The sequence below is a fragment of the Mesoplodon mirus genome (genome assembly GCF_964341445.2).
Source record: "Mesoplodon mirus genome assembly, chromosome: 10".
NCBI classification, from domain to species: domain Eukaryota; kingdom Metazoa; phylum Chordata; class Mammalia; order Artiodactyla; family Ziphiidae; genus Mesoplodon; species Mesoplodon mirus.
The window spans coordinates 4,506,639-4,526,191 of record NC_138986.1 but is presented as its reverse complement, the minus strand read 5'-3'; positions in this window follow the sequence as shown (position 1 = coordinate 4,526,191).

Here is a 19,553-nt window from a genome sequence, read left to right as displayed (position 1 = left end):
GCTTCCAAGGGACTGGGTACTAAGACCTGGCCTTTCTTTGGGTCAGAGTCCTTCCCACCCAGCTGGAGAGACGGCAGTAAACAAATCAAAGTCCCAGCCCACACGGGGTGCCAACTCTGAGCTGGACACACACAAAGAGTAAGTCAAATAGGAAAAATCTATTGTGCCTCTGGATATATCAATGGGTAAAGGGAAAAGTAAAGCAGGGAGAAGAGGTAGAGAATATTGAGGTGGTGAATGGTGATATTTTAGATCCAAGACAAGCATCAGTGAGAAGAAGATATCTAAACAGATACCTGAAGGGAGTGAGGGTGAGAGCCAGGTGGACATCAGACACCAGGGGAAGGACCCTCCAGGCAGAGAGCACAGCCAGGCAAAATTGCTGAGTCAGAACCATGCCTACGGCATTCCAGAAGCAGCACAGCAGAAATAGGGGGAGCAAGAAGGAGGGTCTGGGAAACGAGATTGGACGTGTGGAAGCAGACTTTGTGGGGTCTCACGTGCCAGAGTGATTTGGCTTTTGGTCCAAGTGATACAGGAAACCACCAGAGGGCTTTAAGAAGTGACACACGCCAAGATACATGCACCCCAATGTTCACTGCAGCACTGTTTACAATAACCAAGACATGGAAGCAACTTAAATGTCCATCGATAGAGGAATGGATAAAGAAGATGTGGCACATATATACAGTGGGATATTACTCAGCCATAAAAAAGAACGAAATAATGCCATTTGCAGCAACATGGGTGGACCTAGAGATGATCATAGTAAGTGAAGTAAGCCAGACAGAGAAAGACAAATATCATATGATATCACTTTATGTGGAATCTAAAAAATAATGCTACAAATGAACTTATTTACAAAACAGAAACAGACTCACCGACTTAGAACACAAACTAATGGTTACCAAAGGGGAAAGGTTGGGGGGTATAAAATAGGAGTATGGGATTAACATACACTCACTACTATATATAAAATAGATAATCAACATGGACTTACTGTATAGCACAGGGAACTCTACTCAGTACTCTGTAATAACCTAAATGGGAAAAGAGTCTGAAAAACAATAGATATATGTATATGTGTAACTGAATCACTTTGTTGTACACCTGAAGCTAACACAACTTTGTAAATCAAATCTACTCCAATATAAAAAAGAAAAGAAAAATAAGTGACACACTCCAAACTACAAAGGATCATGACCCCTTTGGCACTCTGCTGAAAATAAACTGACAGGGAGCCCTGGTGGACACAGGACCCCCAGGGACACAGACATTGCAATCCCCAGGCAAGGGATTCCGATGGCTTAGACTAAAGAGGAAGCAGTAGAGGAGGCAAAAACTGGCCAGATTCCGAATGCACGTTGTATAAAACTGACACGATTTTCTGATGCATAAGGTCTGGGATATGAGAGGAAGAGAGGGGTGAAAGTTGGCTCCAAAGTTTGCAGCTTGAGAACCTGGAAGAAAGAATTTCCATGTGCTGATCCCAAGGAATGGAGTGGAGAAGCAGCTTTGCAGGGGACAGCAAGGAGCTCTGTGCAGGGCTGCTTAGGTTGGAATGGGCATGTAGGGTAGGAGATGTTTGGAATTTAGGGGACTGGAAGGAAGTCCAGACTGGAGACGTTAACATAAGGGAACATCGTGTAGATGATATTTCAAGCCACAAGATGGGCAGAGATCAGCAAGGGAGTGAGGGTAGATCCCAGAGGGCCAGGTTCTGAACCCTGAGGCTCCACATTTCCAGTTCAAGGAGAGGAGGAGGAACTAGCAAAGAAGTCCAAGAAAGAGTAGCCAGAATGGTAGGGAGGATGCAGGTGGCTGTGGTGTCCTAAGAGCCAAGGGAAGAAACTATTTCAAGGCACTCTGGTGCCCTCGACAAAGCACTATGGTGGAGAGTTAATGGCTAACGTCTGCTTGAGGTTGGTGTTGCAGAGAGGAGAAATCAAAGACAAGAGATAGACCACTCTTCAAATAGCAGTCTGGCTGTAAGTGGAAGGAGAAACCAATACAGCAGCTGGAGATGTAGGAGTCAAGAGAGGTTTTTGGAGATAGGAAAATAGCAGCACTTTACATATTTGGGGAGAAGATCCAGTGGGAAGAGAGGAATTGCTGGAGCAACGTCCTTGTGTAGGCGAGCCAGGATGAGAGCCAGTGCTTAGCGGAAGGGGTTACCCTTTGCTAAGAGCAAGGTGATTGCTCATCCACAAGAACAGGGGCAGAGACAGAGTACGAGTGGGTAGAAAATATAATCACAGCAAATACATATGGTGTGAGCTTTGTGCCAGGCACTATTTATGTGCTTTACATATATTAACTCCTTTAATTCTCAACTTCTACCCCAAAGTAGATGATACTATTATCGCTATTTTACAAATGAGAAGTTAGGCCCAGAGTGATTATGTAATTAGATCAAGGTTCCCCCATCTAGTGGCAGCAGGATTGAAGCAGGGAGTTTAGCTTGTCTGGACCCCTAAACCCACATAGCGTAACACCTGTGAAGAAAGGGTTGTCCGTGTGATACTGGAGCCTGTGGAAGTCTTCCTCTAGTCAATTTTTTTTCACGGAAATAAGAACGAAGATTATTGGATAAGAAGGAGGGTATGAGTGAAGGTGAGTGAGGGTTGAGGAGAGACAGTAAGATATGAAATATTAATCTGGAAGAGTAGAAGAGGAAAAGGGTAAGGAATATAATGTGATAGCCAGATGTTATTAAGGGCCCACCTGAGGTTAGTGATTATGGATTTAAAATATTAGTCAGCATAGAGATACCAATTTTTTCTCCAGCCCTGTTTGATTGCAGATGTGCAGGGACAGTAGGGCACAAGTTGGGTTTAACCATGGTTTGGTTTAACCATGGTTTGTTTTAACCTATAGGAGAAAGGGATTGAGGGTGAATTCAAGCAAGTGATTATAATAATTGCTTATGGAATTAAAGTTGAGTAAGTAAGAAAAGATGCACACGGGGTGAGAGGCAGAGGAAAGATAAAAATGGTGGATTGTGGGTGCTGGTTGGAAAAAATTAACACATCAGCTAGTGCTTCCTCTAGTGTAGAGACTGATTTTAAAATGTGTTGGTGGGGTGGGGAGTTGGGGAGCAATATGCTTGACATTTAGAAGGTAGAATGATTGCTGTTGCTATCATGACAATATCTGGGATTTGGCAACGGGAGTGAGTTGGCTGGAGCGTAGTAATGAAGATCATCAGAGAAGAGGTCATAGAACTAAGAAGTTGGGCTACTGAAAGGATCTTCCAGGTGAATATCAAAGTCACCAAGACTCAAGGCTGGAATAGTGTTCAGGGAATGAAGAGCCAGGAGTCCTTAAGGAAGAGGAGAGAGTTCCTGGGATATGATAGATGCTGTCACAGGAGTGGGTGGTGGTGTCACCTGACGACCTGAGATCCAAAGCTGGAACCTGGGGGTCAGAAGTCACCTTTTTTATCTTTTTGGTACAATAGATTTTTCCTATTTGACTTACCCATTGTGTGTCTCCAGCCCAGAGTCGGCACCCCGTGTGGGCTGGGACTTTGATTTGTTTACTGCTCTTTCTCCAGCTGGGTGGGAAGGACTTTGGCCCAGAGAAAGGCAAGGTCTTACTACGCAGTCCCTTGGACTGTTAAATGACACATTTGCTTTAGATCACCTTACGATAGTTTCCAGCTCTAAAAAGGTCAAATCAAACCATGACAAACAAACAGCAAACTCTCCAGGAGAGTCACATCTGGTGTTTCCCTTAATTCTCCGTCATTTATATTGCTAGGCAAAGGTAGATTATTTTTTCCTCACATGCTTCCTTTGGCCTCTAGATTAATATGATCATGTTGCTTCACTTCTGTCTCACTTTCTTGTTTTTATAAAAGAGTTCAAAATAATTAAGAAGAGGTCCAGGAATGGAGAGCAAAGGGAACTTCCTCTGAGACTACACTGTTTAAGAAACTTTTGTATCTCCTTTAATCCTCTCAGTGAAATAGATATTATAGATATTATTATCCCCATTTTACAGATGAAGTTACAGAGACGGAGCGAGGTTAGATGACTTCTGTGAGACCACAATGCTGGAAAACCATAGAGCATAGGATAAGTTTCAACTCTGGTCTCTGCAATAGAAAATGCTCTTTCTATTGTATTGTGCCGCTGTACCAAAACATGAGCTTTTGGACTGAAAAACCTGAGTTCCAAAGTTGGTATGGGTACCCCAGAAAGCTGTTTGATTTCCCCCTTAAATTCCAGTTTGGCCTTGTGTTATGCAGGTAAGTGTTTTCCCATGATGACACTGTATTTTGCAAACCAAAATCTGAGAACTCGGAACACCCATCACTGAGGTACACCTCCTTGTCATAAGAAAATACCTATTGCTCTAATGATCACGTTTGAGGCTTTTCCAAGTGGTAGGTTGTGAGCTCCTGAAAGTCATTGTATGGAAAACATTTTCTGAACTGATTCCCCGGGAGGGCAGTCATTACCTCTTGTACCATGCCAGGATCTTCTGAAGCTCTCCTGCAGGAAACTTGAGAGTGATTCAATGAGCACATGCAAACGGTATTTGCTGCAAAACTACAAAATTCCTCTGGGGGAATCTTGGGTGATAAGAAAACAACTTTGAATTTAAGCAAAGTAAATTGTGGGAGAAAGGTTGTTTATCACCCCACACTTTGGTTTGCTACAGCAGGGGAGAGCTTTAACTTTCCTGATTCTTCCCCATTAAGAAAATAGTTGAGGCTAATTTCATTCTTACACATAAACTACATGGCTGTTTAGTTCTCTCTGTGAGTTCTTGGATGAAGGTGGTGTTAGGAGCTTCTGAGGCAGTAAACAAGACTTCTTCTGACTGTTCTTGGTGGTGCACATCAATAAAATGCTTTTGCAATGAGACTGGAGAGCCAAGGAAGAAGATCTTAATGAACTGTGCCCTAAAACTGCAGCGTCAGATGAAATGTACCTTAGGCCATTATTTCTGGATTCCATTTGTAAGAGCTGGGCTCCAGTTTAAGCATTCTTAACATCCATGCTTGAACATACGGGCATTTTTATGGAGAGGAAGGCATCGTAACCTCTCAAGATACATAGACTTTATCAGAAATGCAAGTTAGGTACAATTTTGTCACTTCCAATTCTTAGTCACATCATACCCAGAAGGGAGAATGTCTTCAAGTTCCAGAAACACCCACTATGGCTCTTTATTTACCTGGCTTCTAGGGGGATAATATGCTGGCACCTCAGAACAAACACCCAGTCAACGCCATCAGAGCAGGAACTGAGAGGTGCACCCTCTGGTGAGTGTTCTGGAGACACCAGATTTAATCAGAAATCGAGTTCATTCCTCTGTACTGCCTCCTGTGCTCTCTGATTGCTGAAGAAATCTTTGCAGGAGATTCATAACGGACCCTGACCAATCAGTTAACAATCCCCAGGAAGCATAGCTGTGTCTTCTCTACTAATCTTTCTTCCCCACCTCAGATAATGCATTTCACTGTAGCCCCCGGCACATAGCAAATGTTTCATGTGAACTACTATTTTTTTTTTCATTTGGTGAATGTTTTTTGATCCCACTGTGTTCTAAAGATTATACTACACACTAGAGAAACAGAGAGAAAAGTCACATGGACGCCTTTGAGGAGCTCATATCTTTTTTTTTTTTTTTTTTTTTTTTTTTTTTGCGGTACGTGGGCCTCTCACTGTTGTGGCCTCTCCCGTTGTGGAGCACAGGCTCCGGACACGCAGGCTCAGCGGCCATGGCTCACGGGCCCAGCTGCTCCGTGGCACGTGGGATCTTCCCGGACCGGGGCACGAACCCGCGTCCCCTGAATCGGCAGGCGGACTCTCAACCACTGCGCCACCAGGGAAGCCCAGAGGAGCTCATATCTTTATTTCTCCCTCAGCATTACGCACAACATCTCATGCCTGGAAGACACATAAAACAATAAAAAGTGAAGAAATGTATTAATTGCTGTCACCCACTTCTACATGCCAGGCTGAGCCTAAGACTGCAGGTTTCTGGTACATCCCTGGAGACCTCCCTGTCCCACTTGAACAACTTGTTCAGAGCTGAAATAGTTTACCCCAGATTCAAATACAGTGTTCTTTCTTCTGTTGACATAGATAGTAGTCAAACAACTGTGAGCTGTGAACAAACTATTAAACAAGGAACTATGGACCCCTATGCTGGGGCTTCTGAGTCATTATGGTTTGTGGCTGTTTCTGTTTCTTCTTCTGTGCTTTCAGTACAAAACCTGACTCACTGCTACTTCAGATTACTTTCCCCAGGGACAGTCAGTGCTGCATTTCCCATGAGAGCACCATGCTGTAGGCTCTAATGTCTCAGATGGACTAGAGCTTGCCTGCCCTTTCCTTCTGGTGTCCCTCTCCCCTCCCCAGAGACTTGGAGACTTGGAACACCTGCACCTCATCTGTGTGGGCTCCGGGGCTCTGGCCCCTTGTGTGGCATCTCAGTGCGTGCCCTCTTCATGACACTGCTGTCTGTGAAGTGCCCCTCGCCCACCCTGCCCCCCATGCTCTGCTCTGCAGGGCTCCTGGCTACCTTTTCTTTTGCTTCCTAGTTGCCACTAAAATCAGGAGAATTCACTTTTGGGCTTTAAAACAAATTCCAACTTTGCTTTCTGTTTGGAGCCAGGCCAAAGGAACAGTGCAGAATGCAGGGTGTGGAGGGAGGGCAACAATGATGTCTTGTTACTTGACACCTATGTTCTCAGAAATTTCACTACCCTAGTGAAAACCTTTTACCCCATGTGCCCCCTGAGTGGTGGAGCTGTCACGGTGTAGCTCTACTTTAATTACATTCAATCACAACCAGGAGGAATTCTTACCAGGAGAATTTCCATGCAAGTGTGTTGGCTGGGAAAAGTCCTTTGGATTCGGGGTTTGAAAAGTACAGGTAACCTAGCTTTTTGCCATTGCAAGGGTGATCCACCAACCTGTGGCAGGAATTACCTTGACGTATTAGACCTGCAGCACCTCGGGCCTTATCCCAGACAGACTGCATCAGAAGCTGCATGATAACAAGAGTCTATGCAGGTTGAATTTGACAAGCATTGGGCTGTCATTCACTAGTAGCTAGGTACAAACACAGCTACCTTTAGAACTTCCGGAATATTTTCTAAAATATATGTTTACTCTGTGTGTGTGCTACTAGCCCTTACTATCAACATAAATGTGCCGTGAAAAACCGTGAGATTTGCTAGCAAAAATCCCACTGAGGAAGGTCTACATCTAAATATGGTAAATATCAGGTACACGTCTCATTAAAAATTGGCATCTCTCATAACTGCCCTGAGGAAATTCACTTCTAATAGCCACGAACAAGGTAACGTGGATTGATTCTCTGTCTCTGCAAAGCAAGACTGACAGGAGATTCTTAGTTCTTCTCAAACGCTGCTTTAGCGGCATCGGTGGGACTTGCAGGAGATGGGAGACTCAGTAGAGCATCTCTTCGCAGCATCTGAAGAGGCGGTTTTAATAGGAACGGCAAATACTTTCCAAGTTACACTGGCAGTACCCATGTGAGGCACCCCTGGCTAAGGAACCTGACAGATTTCTGCACAAGAACAAAGTAGTTCATGTTTTTGGATCCTATAGGAAAACCCCCATGTTGCCTTTGCAGAAGAGGACACCAGAATGCAGATGCCTGGGTTCCGATGAATCTCTGAGCATCAGAAGGTCCTTTAGTTGTGTCATCCGAGCTCAGGGTCCCTCTCCCGAGTCTGTGCTTCATGGCTGGCAAGACGCAGAGATGCTGGGAAACACTTGCCCTGACTTGATTAGCCTCTCTCCAGAAGATAAAACGCTGCGTGTTAGTCCTACGGCAGCACGGCCATCTGGCAGCAAGATTCATTAACCTCGGACCTCAACCAATGAGGCCACATTGACCTTGTAGCCAGGGGAAGGAAACGTCCTCTGCTTACCTAATATTCCCTACAGCTTCGAGCAAATAAGCCATTCTTCATGGTTGGTCTTAACCCTTCTCTTAATGTTGTCCTGATTTATATAGAAGTTCCCCCATTTCCCCTTGAGGTGACTGTACTTTGGTGCTGTGTGAAATGATCCATATCTATGCTGTTTCTAATCCATTTGTAAAACCATTTATAAGCTGATTGGGGAGGAAAAGTGGTCTGTATATGCCAGGCAAGAGTAATGATTGTGATACTTATGAGTGATGAGAGATAAGTAGACATCACAGCAGGGCAAACGCTTTTGTTCCTTTCCTCAAATTCTCTCTGAGCAATTGACATTTAAAAAGGAAAACTCCCCCTCCAGAGTCCATCTACTCTCTTATTTCCCCTCAGACATAATCCCGCTCTCTTTGTAGGGGTGAGAACATCGCAGTGGAGGGAGAAGGAAGAATGGCTCTGGTGAACTAGGGTTGTGTTGCTGAAATCTCACTAGAATAACTCAGAGGGAGTGATTTGGAAAGAGCGGGAGAGTTTCCGAAACTGTAAGTGTAGGAGGATGGTTTCGTTTTCTCTGCCTGTAGCCCATAGTACATGACTTTTATTCCTACAACCAGTTAGCCAAAAATATGCCTTGTTCAAAGAAAGGAGTTTTTTAAGTTATATTTTTACCAGAGTATTTTATATTTGTGTGTGAATATTTCACAAAATTTATAATCTTCCATAAATATTTTTTGCCAGTATGCATTAAACCAGATTGCATATCCTCCTCACTATGACTTCAGAGGAAACTCTTTATTTTTATTAAAAAAAATGTATTCCTAAGGCTCTAATGTATACACACACACACACACACCATGTACTCACACACTACATATACATACTGGTATTTCTTAAACATTTTAGCTATAAATAAAGCAAAATTCCGTATTTTAGATTTTTATTCCATTACAGGCATTTCATATTTTCACATGGTGTGTCCATGCTTCCTCTTTTCAGGGAAACAGAAGTAAAATACTGAAAGCTGAGGGCCATAGGGAATATTTCTCTCCACCTTGCAGCCTTGTTATACTTAACAAGGTCCTCCCTGTCTTTCCTTCTTCAAGAATAATCTATTGAAAGCTCTTTCCTGTCTATTCCAACAATTAAACTCAGGTGCAGCAATGCCCTTATTTTTAGCTGTGTCATTGGCTCTCAGACTGACTAATGTAAATGAGCACCTACTCATTTCCTGATCTATTCTGTTCATTATGTCTGTAACACTGCTCACAGCATCATCTTGTCTCACTGAGGAAAGAAACACGGGATGCATCTCCATAGACGGTGAGGTGAGAGATACGCCCTGAGGAGTGCAAGGAAGTTGATGTTTACCGAGCACCTCTTATGCTCAGGGGATTTATGCAGTGGGATTTCAATGTTCTTTCTTTCTTTCTTTCTTTCTTTTTTCTTTCTTTCTTTCTTTCTTTCTTTCTTTCTTTCTTTCTTTCTTTCTTTCTTTCTTTCTTTTTTTTTTTTTTTCATGGTGCGCGGGCCTCTCACTGCTGTGGCCTCTCCCATTGAGGAGCACAGGCTCCGGACGCACAGGCTCAGCAGCCATGGCTCATGGCCCAGTCGCTCCGCAGCACGTGGGATCCTCCCGGACTGGGGCACAAACCTGTGTCCTCTGCATCGGCAGGCAGACTCCCAACCACTGTGCCACCAGGGAAGCCCTTATTTCATTTTTTGAATGTTATTATTATTATTTTAAAAATTAACACAAGTCCATGGGGAAAAAATCAAACGGTACAAAAGATATACAGTGAAATCTCACCCTCCTTGCCACTGTCAGTTCTTTTCCCCAGAGGAGAGTTGCTATTTTTTTATGTCTTTCCAGTGATAGTCCATGACTGGCAAGCACATGTGTGTATTAGTGTTGAGTCTCTGTGCATGTTCCCATTTTTTAAACCTAAAAAGTAGCACACAGTATACATTTTTTCTGAGCCTCACTCTTTTTATTTAATAATATCTTGGACATTGTTGTATGTTCAAATATAGAACCACTTCATTATTTCTGATGGCTAGAGAATCCTCCTGATTTACTGAACAAATTGCATCCGTTGGGGTTGAAGAGAGAAGCAGAGCCATTCTAAGTGATCTAGAAGAATTAGACCTGGGGGCCAGTTAAGCAGCCTATGAAGTCTGTGGGCTCCATCAGTGGTGCTTGGTTGGAAATCAGGAGGGCTGGCAGTTGGACATAAAGTTTCGAGGGTGCATCAAGAACAATCGGGAAGCCATGAAGATAAAGTGGAGCCATGTCTTTCTCTCACCACTTCTATCGTTGACCATTCAGGGGAACTGCAGGATAAGCTGGTGCCCTTTACCACAGAGCCAAACTCGCACCTGGCCGGGATGCACAGAACCTGCCAGGGGCAAAGCAGCAGAAGCCGTAGGAGCTGCACCATGATGGCTGCCACGCCTGTAAGTGAGCAGCCTGCACTGAGGTGCATGGCGCCTGCCATACACCAACCTTCAAACTCAATATGGGCTGCGCTTCTGCTCTGCTCACCTGACACTGTTCTCTTGGTAAGCCTCGAACCAGAAAATTTACGAGGAAGGGATTGGGAAAACTAGTTCCAGCTTAGCTGGGCTCTGGACGCCAAGCTCTACACTAGCCCCGCATTGATGGAAACGGAGGGTGTTTCTCATCTTTTAAGTCTGTAAGTGATTTTGTAATGAATAGCTCTATACTTGCATCTTTGTTCACTTGTGTAAGTCACCTAGAAAATTAATTTCTGAAAGTGGAATAGCTGGCCCAGATGTGTGAACTTTTAAATTTTACTAGATATTGTTAAATTTCATTCCAAAGAGTTTGTACCAATTTACATTCCTGTCAATGATGTATGAGAATTTGGATTTCCCAACATCCTCATCAGCGGAATGTATTATCCTACTTTTTGATTTTTATAATTTCGATGGGTTAAAAACTCATTGTGATTTTAATTTGGATTTCTTTTTACTTGATATGTAGTTGAGCATCTTTTAATACTGTTAAACCCACTTGTATTTGTTTTCTCTTATTGACTACTTTTAGCCATTTTCTATTGGACTCATTTTCTAGCTTTTTACATTGACTTATAAGAGCTTAATATATACTTTAAAATGTGTTTATTGTTTATATGGCAAACATATTCTCCAATTTGCCTTTTGTATTTTCCATTTTGTCTATGCAAACATTTACTTTTATGCTACTACACTTACCATACTTTAACTATATGGAGTTTTGAGTTTCCTGCTTTTAGAGCAAATTATCTCTTTTATTTTTCACAAAAATTCTAAAAGATAGGTAATATGAATCTTATTATACCAACAATGAACCTGAGATTCATAGAAGTTAAGCAAATGGCATAAGTTCATACAGTAAGTGGCCAAATCCATCTGGGTCCCCAAAGGGAGCATATGGCACAGTCAAATTTGGTATTTGAGGGATGCTTAATAAAGAGACTATTTCCAAAACTATAGAGAGAGTGTTGTAAAATCACAAGGAGTGGTGTAGTTCCCCAGGACCTGTAACAGTGGGCAAAACCACGACTGCCCCAGGTCAAAAGAGAAAAGAGAGGATGTAGTTACTGGAACCTGGAGGGATGGAGATGTTGAGGTAATGGGGGCCACAAAAGAGGAGCAAAGGGATGCAGCCAGACTATGGGCAGCCCCAACACTCTGCCACTTTGTGAAGATCTGAAGCAATAACCACCCTTACTGCTTTCTCTTCCCTCCAGCAGACCCCGAGCCAATAATGCTCAGTGAAAGCCAAGGGTACATATATTTAGGATTCAGTTAAAAAATAATATTTTAACTTCTCCTTATGACTTTTAAGGAAATAACAATGATCTGGCACTTCAGGGTTGTGATGGAGGAAAGGGGTGATCAATGAAATTCACTGGGCACACATAAAAGTCTCTGGTAGGTGCCATCATATGTGAAGAAAAAACAAAGAGCTGAAAGTAAAAATAAAATTAACTGCCTGCTGCATCATTAGAGTCAAAGGCATTGGTGCATTTGAGTCAGTGGAATGTGCCATTTTTTTCTTTTTCTTGGCATTTTCAATTAATGATTTATTTTTGGTTTTGATTGTTTGTTGTTTTTAACATCTTTATTGTAGTATAATTGCTTTATAATTGTGTGTTAGTTTCTGCTTTATAACGAAGTGAATCAGCTACATATATCTACATATATCCCCATATCTCCTCCCTCTTGCATCTCCCTCCCACCCTCCCTACCCCACCCCTCTAGGTGGTCACAAAGCACCAAGCAGAAAGAGAAAAAAAAATACTGTATGCTAACACATATATATGGAATCTAAAAAAAAAAAAAAAAGAAAGAAAGTGGTTCTGAAGAACATAGGGGCAGGACAGGAATAAAGACCCAGACGTAGAAAATGAACTTGAGGACATGGGGAGAGGGAAGCACAAGCTGGGACGAAGTGAGAGAGTGGCATGGACTTATATATACTACCAAATGTAAAATAGATAGCTAGTGGATGTGCCTTTTTTTTTTTTTTTTTTCTGTACGCGGGCCTCTCACTGCTGCGGCCTCTCCCATTGCGGAGCACAGGCTCTGGACACGCAGGCCCAGCGGCCATGGCCCATGGGCCCAGCCGCTCTGCGGCATGTGGGATCCTCCTGGACCGGGGCACGAACCCGCATCCCCCACACCGGCAGGCGGGCTCCCAACCACTGCGCCACCAGGGAAGCCCCCGGATGTGCCATTTTTAATGATAGCGGATTTGTCACTAGAATTGTGACATATTCTTCCTACCCAAATTAGTTCATTGGAGAGAACTGATTACTATTACTATACCCAATACAGACTTCCATTACATAGGAGGGCCATAGAAAATTGAGCATTCAAAAGTAAACACTGAAGCTCATTCTACATTAAAAAAATTGGGATGCAGAAATTAGATGCTAGGATATAAGCATGATCTAGAGAAAAAAAAGCTGAATGATACAATGCAGCCATACCAAACTAACTTCAGTTTCTGAAAACGTCTCTTTTCTCTAGCTCTGGGACTTAAGTGCTGGGTGAATTTGTGCAAGGAGAACCACAAAGCAGGAAGACATTTTAGGATACTGTTGCATTAGTCCAATGAAATATAAAACACTGAGCCAGAAGCAATAGAGTCAAAATGAGATAGAGTCCAAGATCATTACAAAGAAGCAATGTTCAGAACTTAAAAACTAAGGAAAGTTTTAAAAGGAAGAGTGATATTATCTGAAACTTTAGGCTTTCATATTAGTGAACAATAGCACATTAAACAGAATTTGGGCATCCTGAGAGTATCCTCAGGAGATGAAGGGAAGAAAGATGAGTTTAGTTTATAAACTTTTAAAGTTGAGATAGTGGTGGATCATTTTGGTAGAAGTAGCCTTCAGGCAGTTGGAAATATAAACCTGGAACTTTTGGGTTATGAAAGACAGATTATATGAAGACACATTCTCTCCACAGAGCTGACAGTTAAAATCCTGTTAGTAAGATAAGTGAGACCTGAATTTAAGGAGTAAAATAAAGGGTTGAGGAAACTCATTCGTTGGAGAGACATGCAAACATACCTCCCTAAGTGCTTGGTACTAAACCAAGCATTAGAAAAATCTACCTTTATAAATGGAGGGTAAGGAAGAGAATCCAGCACAGAGGTTAGCAAAAAACCAGAGAGGGACAGACACAACTGTGGTATCACTGCAACAGGCAAAGTGTAGGATCTGTCAAGATATTGGTTAATTTCATACAAGTTATCAAATCTGTGGGTATAGAGTTGTTTTTAGTATCCCTTTATCATTCTGTTTATGCCCATTGGGTCTGTAGTGATGACCTCTCTTCCATGTCTGATATTGGTAAGTTGTGTCTTCTCTTTTTTCCTTTGTTAGTCTGGGTAGAGAGCTTACAATTTTATTGATCTTTTTAAAATAACTATTTTTGGTTTCATTAATTTTCTCTATTGTTTCCCTGTTTTGAATTTCATTGATTTCCATTTACATAATAAAAGTTCATTATTTATTTTATTTTGCTTATTTTGAATTTACTTTGCTCTCCTTTTTTTGGTTTCCTACGGTGGGCATGAGCATTATTGATTTTAGATATTTTTTTCCTTTCTAATATATGCATTCAATGCTATTAATGTCTCTCTAAGCCCTGTTCTTGTTTTATCCTGCAAATAACGACATGATGAATTTTCACTTTAATTTATTTCAAAATAGTTTTTAATTTCTCTTGCATGCAGGGTGGTGTCAAATGCTGAATCTGGAGTCATAACATAGGTGTGAATGTTGGCTCTGTGACTTGCTAACTCTGTAGCCCCCAACAACCATACATCCCAAAACACCATCCCACCAGCACCACGGCAACATCCAGAGTGCTCACTGTGTGCCAGACCCTGTGCTGCTGGCACTTCATACTTGCCCCAGACATATCTCACTCCATCTCTTCACAGTAGATATAATTATCTTTACCCCAGAAAAAGAAGCTTGCCCAAGGACATAGCTAGTGGGAGGTGGAACTAGGAATTTAATGCATATCTGACTCTCTCTGGCGCAATTGATTCTTTTGTTCTTTGTTTGCTTTCCTGGAAAGTAGGGTTAATAACTGTGCTCCCATTTTGAAAAATGCATAACCAGACATTCCACCTCTGAATCCTACCTCTTGTTTCTTCTCAAAAGATCTCAGTCTCTGGATCATCCTTATGTTATTTGATCTTCATAACAAACAGCATTGAACCTCCCTTGATCACCACATCCCCTGGAACATCTGCTGTCCCTCTCTCTTCCTCTTCACAGCCAGAAATTTCAAAAGAGCTGTTTACATTTCTTGTTTCCACTTCTCTTCCCAGTCTCAACCTAAGCCAGAGACTCTGGCTTTGCTTTCACAAAATCATTTGCCACAAATGATCTGTTGTAAAATTTCAATGGTGAATCTTCAGTTCAATGGTCAGTCTTCATCATTCATCTTATTCAACTCCCCAGGAGCTTTAGACACAATGGGATATTCTTTCCTATCTGTTACCCTCCTTTTCCTTGACATCGAAGCACAGCTGTTTCCTTCCTCCTCTCCTTTCCTGGCTTCTCCCCTCTGACTATCTATGGGTGGTACTCAGGTCCTCATGTCTTTCCTGTTTATACCTATTAGCTGGATGATCTCATCTGTTCTTATGGTTTCAGTCACCGTCAATGCCCAGGAATCAGGAGGCCATGTACCTAGCCTGCACTGCTTTTCCGAGCTTCAGGCTAGACCAGCAGATCACAAAGTTGCCTGTGTCTACTTGAATGCCTTTGCCAGACAAAATAGAATCCATCACTTTTCCCTGAAGTCATTTCTCCACTAATGTCCTTTATATACATATATAAAGAGCAAGGGAGAGAATGACTTACAACTGTTTTTCTTTTATCCTGAGACTAAATCAAGGAGAATATCAACCTTAAGGTTGTAATCTGGCAATCATAATTTATAAAGCAGCAAGTTGATGGAGTAAAAAACATTTACTGAGCTTGAACTTTGTTTTTCCAATGACTGTTTCATGGTTTAATAATAATAATCTTACGTGCAATTCTAAAATTTTTCTTTCTAGAATTTGAACTTTCCTGTAACTACACAAATCAGAAAATTCAGGGCAAACCTGTCCTGAAAACATCCAGGATTACCTTCAGTTTTGGAAACACAAGTTGACTAGAGTTTTTGGCAATGGTTTTCTGGGATATTCATAAAGGAATTTTTGTTTGATGGTAACACCCTTACAAATGCGTTCTGTAGTTTAGAGACTTGAGTGTAAAAGGTGATACTAATGAGAAGGTCTAAATGTTAAAATGAATCTCTCAGAATTGTATCTTTCTTTTCTACATAAATGTGAATTTTTAATATAATTGTTCTTTTTTGGAGAGGGGTTAACTGATCATTTCCAAATTTTTACTCATTCAAACCTCTTAGACTGTGATATCTTATGGTAACTGTGTTGATAAATGGGCATAACTTACCAACTTTCATTTAGAGTTAATAGTTTGTGTGAGACTAGCTCTAGATAAAATTGGAGAGAGAAGATTCTCTAAGTTAAGTACCCTTAGAAATACTGCCTGTTAGAAAACATATCAGAAATGTGTTCAGTAAAAACTTGTTGTTTCCCCCCTAACCCCATTTAAAAAATGAACACTGTAGGGCCAAGTGCATCTCTCAATGCATCCATTTACTAGATTGGTTAATTATATTGATTTTTTTCCCCTACAAATTTCAATCAAAATAATATGTATTTTTAAAGCAGTACTTCATAGTTCTGGCACTGTTCTTAGAATCCAAAATCTTCCTTTTATCTCCTTGACATGTGTCAGCTATAGCTATATTAAAACTCTACATTTTAATCTTTCCGAATTCAATTCTCTTGATGAATTCCTTCTTCCTCCACACCTGGAGTCTGACTTCAAAAGAAGCTTTTCATACACAAGAGAGATAAATGCCAGGAGAATTGAAGTAAGGATTGGGTCATATAACACTGGAACCCTTTTCTTCCTGAATTTTGAGATGTGAAATGTGAGCCCAAACTAAATGGTAAAGGAAACCTACCTCTTATTCTATACTCTATATGTTGCTTGGGAAGAAATTGTGTCTCTCAAAAAGAAGAGTTCATAAACTGTCTGACTTTGCTGTGATATCCAGCTCCTTCCAATATCCATCCTGTGAATGGATAACTGTAGATTAAATACTGTCTTCTGTAATAGACTGCTGGTTATATGCCAGGATGCTTCATGAAGAATAAAATCTGGGACTCTGAGTGTTCAGGAAGGGTAGATCTCTTTAGTGTCTGGGACTACTGGCCATTAGAGGAAAGTGTGAAGGAGAAACCTATTAGGGCAAACACATGAGAGCATCTTGGAGTCAGCCTGTGTTTTTCTCTGAAAGTGTGTGGCCTTTCCATGTGAGGATTCTACTGGTTAGAACTTCCCTTTCAGATGTGGAACACGGACAGTACACAGACACACGCCTGGAAATAAATGGGCATACACACATGGGAAAAATCCAAATTAAAAAAAAAAAGCCTAGTGTTATATGTTTTTCTGCTAACATCACATAGTGTTTGAAATCTCGGGCTGCATCTTCAGACAGAGACTTAAGGCATCTCTGCAGTGGAGATGTTCGACTTTAAGGATAAGGAATGTCACCCTCTCATAAGGGTTTAGCACAATGAAAAATATTTTTTCAGATTCTTGTAATTATAGAAGACTGCTGAGCAGCTGTTATCTAACCACATGACGCGCAAAATACAAAGGAGTGGAGTACAGCTGAAGTCAGTTAGAATGAGGTGCGCAGAGAAGAATTTGCAGATGGGATATTCTCTGATGTCTTGGATAGTCATGGAAATTTTGGTCTTACATTCCTTGATCCTACCAATGAGGATGTCTTATGGTAAAAATATAGCACAGCTGTCCTGAAGTATTCAGCAAAGAAAATTTTACCTGGTTAGCCAGGTGGGAGAGCCTTGTTCTTCCTGAGGCTCCCTCTTTACCAGAGTCTGAGGGCTCATGCTGGCAGCCCAGGGTCAAGGGGCAACTGTCATTGCAGCAGAATGAGATACAGCACGCAAAATGGAACTTTCTGAGTTTAATTCCACTAAAATGACAGTAAAATTTTGGGTCATTATAAAGAGTTATTGACAAAAATGAAGTACGAGTGAAGCCTCCATACACAACTGAATTGCCTTTTTGGGGGGTAAAGTACAAAATTCATATTAAGCGGGCATCCTTCTAATCCACCTCTATCATCCATTAAAATAAAAATAAAGGTATTCAACTTGCCTCCCTCATGCCCGTTTCCAGGTAATGAGTAAGTCGGCAGGCTTTGAAGTCAGACAGGCCCGGACTCAAATTCTGCTCTTGAAATTAGGGAGCATATGTAACCTCTCTGAGTTTATTCACTTATAAAAAGGATAAACTACCAACCTTACCTTTTTCACCTTTTGTCCCTCCTAAGGATTACAAGTGCTTCACAAATGGCCTATAGACACTATTAAATGCTCAATAAATAAGATCTAGTATTGCTGTTGTTTTTATCATCATTAGGGTAATGTGGTCACCAGTGAAGAGGTGTGAATGCCTTGAGTCTCACTGAAGCCGGGGTGGGCTCCCGCCAATTTTCTGCAGGATTAGGCTGCCATGTGCGATAGAGGTCAGGTTTTAAAGTGAGTCCTTGAGAGAAGAGATGAGAGAGGTTGAGAGGTCATTCCCCTCCAACCCACAAATGTCTTTGGTCCACTGCTCTTGGCTGGTACTTCTTTGTCTATTGTCTATTTTTATGTGTTTGTTTCATACTTCTTCTCTTAAAAATTCAGTTAATGTGGAACCTTTGAAAACTGAGCTCTCCCAGCTGCTCTCTTTGCTTTAGATATTTGCAGTGAACTGGTGTTTGCAGCTAACAGTTCAGGTGTGATGGCCTGTGGGTGCCCAGCAGGTATGAAGAATGTCACAGGCTCTACAACCTCTGGTCTCTGGCACCCCTGGGTCAGGAAACAGGGTTATTTTCTTCAGAAAGGCACTGCCAAAATTGTTACTCCTTTGGCCAACACATTCTAGTGGAAAGTGTAAGGGATTTGAAGTCAAAAGCTTGCTATAGTCCTCAGTTTCCTTGTCTATAAAGATAAGGAAATCTCACAGGAAAGACAAAGTGTGATTCTTTAGGAGGGTGAAAGCACAAATGCTTGTTAAGAGAGACTAGCCCTGGGTGGCCACTCTGAAACATTGAAAGGCTGGCCCTGATCAAGATGCAGAGGCATTTGATTTGCATGGAGAAGACAGAAAAGTCTGAAGCTCAAGTCCAAGCCTAGAGAATATGTGTCAACCAGACACAGTCTTAGGATTGTTGAGGATATAATTTATTTTTTTTTACTACTTACAATTCAAGCTAAAATTTCTCCAAGTGTAGTCAAAGTGCCGCTCAGAAATATTTGTTAAAATGCATATTTCTGGGCTCCATCCCAAACCCACCAAATGCGTATCTGCAGGGAATAGTACCAGGAACAAGTGTTTTAATGAGCTCCCCAGAGGATGCTTCAGAAATGCAAACTGTGAGCACATCTGACCTTGGCTCAAGGGATCTTACCTTCCTGAACCAGCTGACATGAACCCCTTCTGTTCAGGCCTTGTTTCTCACCCTCCCAGCTGTGCACTCTTTCCTCTTCACGTCTCTGAAATCATAATCTCCTTTAAACCATATTACGATGAATTTGGTTTTTGCTGTAACCAACTCACATTTGGATTATTGTAACGACTTTGTACCCGTCTCCTTAGCTCCAGTTTTTCTCCCTTCTGGCTCATTTCACACACTACCGCCAGCTTGACTCAAATCACTGCCTTCATATCACACTCTTCAATGATGGCTTTTTATTACTAATTTATAAACCCAAATGCTTGACCTGGCATCTAAGGCCCTCTTCAATCTGACCTCAGTTTAGACTTTTTACACTTCTATCTGGTCTCTTATTCTCACTAAACCAGGCTGGTATTTTTTTTTTTTTTCTTTCTCTTTCTCTAATGTGACATTCAAATTCTATTCACTATTTGGATTGCCTCTCACCCCAACTAGAATTGCACACTGTCCTTTCTCAATGTGACAGAATCCTTAAATATCCAACTAATAA